We start from the raw sequence: 5,826 nt of genomic DNA on the forward strand, positions 1-5,826 counted from the left end.
CAGTGTCTCAGAGAGGCCCAAACACTTTCTAGTTAGCCCATTTCTGCTTGCAGGAAGGGCTATCACCATGGGAGTGAGACAGCCAGATGAGGGCAGGGACCAGTCCCATTCAGCTGGATGGAGGCTACAGGGACAGGGCTCCAACCCCTGAAGTAGGACAAAACCCAGACATGGTGCACGGTCAAGTCAAATGTCAAATAATGAACTTCAGGACGTCATAGAATAGGAGGTGTTCCCTTTAATTTAAGGTATTCAAGATGATTACAAAAAAGAGGGCAGAGTCTAGGACTGTCAGCCATCACTATATGTAGCTCTCTCTGAGCCCTGTACCTTCATACCCCTGAAACACCAAGCCCTGAACAAATAGCCATCATATCGCTTCATAGAAGAGGTGAGCATGCCCATGAATCTTGAAAGGAAAGTCAAGGAGAATTTACCATATCAGTACAGGTAAAGTTCTGGACAGACTTATCCACTTCTAACAGTATGATGTTTATGCATCAATTACGAAGCAATTGATACATAAAATGGGGGAAAACAATGGGATATTACTCATCCATAAAAAGGAATGTATTTGAGTCACTTCTAATGAGTTGGAAGAAATTTGACCCTATTATGCAGAATGAAGTAAGTCAGAAAGAGAAAAACAGATATCATATATTAACTCATATATTGGAATCTAGATAGATGGTACTGATGAACCTATTTGCAGGGCAGCAATGAAATGCAAACATGAAGAACAGACTTGTGGACACAGTGAAGGAAGAGAGAGAGGGATGAACTGAAAGATTAACACTGAAACATATACATTATCACATGTAAAATTAACCAGTGTGAATTTGCTGTATGATGCAAGGACTTCAAATTCAGTGCTCTGTGACAACCTAGAGGGGCAGGATGATGTGGGAGGTGGGAGGGAGGTTCAGGAAGGAGGGGACATATGTACACCTACGGCTAATTCATGTTGATGTATGGCAGAAATCAACACAATATTGTAAAGTGATTATCCTCCAGTTAAAAATACAAAAAAAGGTGGGGGGAGCAGAGAGGATGAGAGTGCATGCACAAGAAAGGAGAGAAGAAGGAAAGGAAGTGAAGAAAAAAGAAATTGGCAGGCAAAAGAAAGATAAAGTATCTAATTAGGAAAAAAATCTTAACCCCAGGAAATATGAAACACTAATATTTTACTGTACACAGAAAAACATATTAATAATGGGTTTATTTTAATAGATTTTAAATGAGGGCCATTAAAATAAAAATTGCTAAAGGGAGAGATTATATACAGAAAATTACAAATAAAATCAATATACTACTAAATAAAAAGAAAAAATAAACCCAGCAAAAAAAGATAATAGCTTAGTACTGAATTATTGCTATAGAAAAAGGATGTAAATAATCATTATAAATAAAGAGTAAGAAACAAACTGCCTATAGCAATTCGAGTCCATGATGTTCTTCCTGGTGACTTTGTCATTCAAGGGCGAAGAGAGCAGTCAGACCTTCTCTAACATAAAGAAACTTATGACACCCATAAGCATTACCTGAAAAAGAACCAGATAAAAGTAGAAGTTAGCCAAGCAAAAGCTCAAACCAGAAGCCAGGAAAAATGTCTGGTATAAGGCATTAAACACTCACACGTAGAAAAATGACTAAGCTGTAGGAAATATGATTCAAAAGGTTAACAACTATTATAAATTCCAACGTTGTGTTAAAGGAGAAGTTTTTAAAGGAAATTTGTGACTACCATATGGAACATATGTCAAAAATTGTAACTCATAATTAATGAAAGAATCAGTAATATATCATAACAAGTTCAAAAGAGAATTCAAAACACACACATATATATAGGGAATAAAATAATTCTGAAATCAAATTGCAAATTGATGCAAAACAGATCTGTTTACAGGTCAATAATCAATTGCAACACACTGGGCCTAATTCATTTGTGTTTCTATAAACAAGAATCATGTACATTATTGTCAGATTTCTATAACTTACAGAGCTGTTAAACAGTTCCAAGACCATGAAAGGCAGAGACAGCTGAAATAGATGACCTTAGCAGAGTATTTACTGAGTTTTTTTTTTCTTTTTTCCTTTTTCAATCCTTCATAACTTTTCCTGATAATTGTAAAAGTTATAATACAAGAAAAAAATGTTCTAGTATCCTTATTTCAACTTAAAAGTATTTGAAATTTCAAAGATATATACATCTACGAAAGTATATTCATTTGTTTCCTAAAGTTTTTCCAACTGCCACCAGAAAAATAGTAAGGTTAAGATTGGGTATAGTATAATAAGATAAATTATTCTAACATTTGTTTAAAATGGCAAGGAAGACTTTATTCAAGATTATGGCAATGGGGGAGAGACTATTGCAATAAAAAAGAGAGATTGACCTTAACTCCAAATACAACTGGAATAAGGGGGGATTTATCACCAGTGGGCAGAATAAAAGAGAGGATGGACAATTGCAATGAGGAACTTAGTTACTAATCAAAGATGAAAGGGAAGAGGAGGTTGATTGGATAAAGAGGGTTGGGGGATTCTCAATAAATTGACAGCAGGATTCTTTGCTAAAACCAGGCTTGGCAGGCCAAGGGCAATGAATAGCTAGAAGAAGAATTTAGAGAAACTTGACCAAAGTTTGACCAAGGAGGTAATCTTTTGGTAGAAAGTTAATAAATCACAAAAGGGGTGAAGTATAATGTTTAAAGTTATGTCCAAGGGGAAAAAAAAAAGACAACAAAGAAAATTGCAATAAATTTACAGAGCATTTCAGTTCAGTTCAGTTCATTCATTCAGTTGTGTGCAACTCTTTGCAACCCCATGAACTGCAGCACACCAGGCCTCCCTGTCCATCACCAACTCCCGAGTTTACCCAAACTCATGTCCATTGAGTCGGTGATGCCATCCGCCATCTCATCCTATGTTGTCCCCTTTTCCTCCTGCCCTCAATGTTTCCCAGAATCAGGGTCTTTTCAAATGAGTCAGCTCTTTGCATCAGGTGGCCAAAGTATTGGAGTTTCAGCTTCAACATCAGTCCTTCCAATGAACACCCAGGACTTATCTCCTTTAGGATGGACTAGTTGGATCTCCTTGCAGTCCAAGAGACCCTCAAGAGTCTTCCCCAACACCACAGTTCAAAAGCATCAATTCTTCGACGCTCAGCTTTCTTGATAGTCCGACTCTCACATCCATATGTGACTACTGGAAAAACCATAGCCTTGACTAGACAGACCTTTGTTGACAAAGTAATGTCTCTGCTTTTTAATATGCTATCTAGGTTGGTCATGACTTTCCTTCCAAGGAGTAAGTGTCTTTTAATTTCATGGCTACAATAACCTTCTGCATTTATTTTGGAGCCGAGAAAAATAAAGTCAGCCACTATTTCCACTGTTTCCTCATTTATTTGCCATGAAGTGATGGGACCAGATGCCATGATCTTTGTTTTCTGAATGTTGAGCTTTAAGCCAACTTTTTCACTCTCCTCTTTCGCTTTCTTGAAGAGGATCTTAGTTCTTCTTCACTTTCTGCCATAAGGGTTGTGTCAAATGCATATCTGAGGCTATTGATATTTCTCCTGGCAATCTTGATTTCAACTTGAGCTTCATCCAGCCCAGTGTTTCTCATGATGTACTCTGCATATAAGTTAAATAAGCAGGGTGACAATATGCAGCTTTGATGTACTCCTTTTCCTATTTAGAACCAGTCTGTTGTTACATGTGAAGTTCTAACTGTTGCTTCCTGACCGGCATACAGGTTTCTCAAGAGGCAGGTCAGGTGGTCTGACAGTGCATTTCAAGGACCATGTAACATACTAAAATATATTTAAATTCCAGTACTAAAATTTGAAGTGAAACTAAAAATTAAAAAACAAAATTCTTTTGTAAATATAGCATACTTAATTATTTCATATTGGAAACAAATTGTCTAGCATCTTTCTCTTCTGTTGAATCATTAATTTTTCCCTCTGTTTCTTTGTCACTTTAGCTTTCAGAAGTTCTTAGTACTGTCAGAATGCTTGCTAAGACACTGACTCTCAGAACACAAATGGATACAGGACTTCTACATAATGACTTGACTGTCTTTCTTCTTCCTCAAAGAATAAAAAATCTGTTTCCTTCTATGCCTTGTATTAAATTCCAGCACCATTCAAGTCAGAGACAAACTTGTGAAAACTACTTTCTTAATGGATTATTTGAAAGTATTTATGCAACTTCAATGATGGTTAGGGTACACAATGTAATTATTCTTAGCTTCATTCCTGAACTGAACTTGGGTTTGCCATGCAGCAAAACCAAATTACTGAAACCAGGTTGTGGTGAAGAAAAATACAGTGCTTATTACAGGCACAAAACAAAGAGTATGGGTGGCTTATGCTCAAAAATCTGAACTCCCTGAAAGTTTTCAAGGAAAGGTTTTTAAAGGCAGCATTTGGGGTGAGGGCTGCATGGTGCATGACTTTCTTCTGACTGGTTGATGGTGAGGTAAAAGAGTGATGTTTCAAGAATCTTGATCATCAAACTTCTGGTTGCAGTCTGGAGTTCACAACCTTCTGTCCAGCATGTAGTCACCATCATCTACCAGTCTGGGTAAATTAGGACGGGGGGTACTTTGCTACTGCAGAACAACTCAAAGATCTGTGTCAAATTGTTATATATATTGCTTGAGGGGGAACTAGGGCTCAGGGTGGGGGGGGTTGTTGCTGTTTTTCTTTGTTTTAGATTTTTTGATGTGGATCATTTTTGTGTCTTTATTGAACGTAGGAGTCTATGACTGAACTATCATCATTACTTTTCTTGTTTAACTGCTTCTCCTTTGTCTTTTCATTTTCTCACTCCTCTAATTAATAACTGCATGTGTTTGCTCTTTGGAACACAGAGAAGGCCTTGGAGACTAAAGCTTTTATCTAAAACCAAGAAAGAGGAGACAAGAAGGAGCTTTTGTACCTGAAAGGGCCCCACAGGGTCCTGTTCTGCTTCATCATTAAGCCACTTGCTTGTCTTGTTTTATAAATGTTTAATAAGAAGGTAGTCAAATTACAGTTTTGCAAGAATCTCTTGCTAGGATGCTGTTAGGCAAAATAATGGTTTTTGGCGATTTAAAAAATAGATATTAAAAAGGGGGGCTTCTGTTACAAGTGCCACAGGTAGGGCAGTTTGTCCTTCCTGAGGAACTGATATCAAGAAATTTCAGAAGCATAATTTTTTTGTACTTAGGCAGCTCGTAGTCATCGGTTCTGGTACCCCACTCTCCCACCAAAAAAATAGGTATAATGCTTACTGCTGAAGCAATATTTTTTAAAGATAAAAGTTTATCAACCAATAATGTTGTTTCTTTCCTCTCCTTCATTCTTCTGCTTTTCTTCTTTCTTTTGTTATCTTCATCCATCCATTGCTTCCCTTTTGTGTTTTTATTATTTATTTTAGAGCTGTGTAACTTTAGAGGATGATCACTGCATTTTCATATTCCAAACATTTTGGGGAAAAAGTTGTCATTTTGGAAAAGTAAGCTGTTACAATATTAATTTAATTTTACTTTTTTTTTCATTTTTTTAGAAAATGTAAATTTATCAAAATTAAGCATATTTTTAGAAACATTTTTAAAGATATCTTAATATGGAAAATTTCAAACATACCAAAAGCTGATATTATGGTAAAATAAATCCCTTTTACTCAATATTCATCTTCAGCAATTGCCAACTTATGAACAGTTTTGTTTCACTGATCTCCCCACTTTCATTTTACAATTTTGGGGACTTTTTCAGGGCAAAATGCCAGGCATTATGCCATTTCACCTCTAAATACATTATCATGCACTGCTAAC

General features: G+C 36.4%; 1 non-coding gene across 1 annotated transcript; it reads left to right on the forward strand.

Moving 5' to 3' along the window:
* The first annotated feature begins 5,117 nt into the window (after positions 1-5,117).
* On the forward strand, positions 5,118-5,250 carry LOC122673109. The gene has a single exon (XR_006334599.1). It is a non-coding gene; the product is annotated as a U11 spliceosomal RNA (small nuclear RNA).
* Positions 5,251-5,826: the final 576 nt, after the last annotated feature.

This window comes from Cervus elaphus, chromosome 16 (genome assembly GCF_910594005.1).
Source record: "Cervus elaphus chromosome 16, mCerEla1.1, whole genome shotgun sequence".
In the NCBI taxonomy this organism is placed as follows: Eukaryota; Metazoa; Chordata; class Mammalia; order Artiodactyla; family Cervidae; genus Cervus; species Cervus elaphus.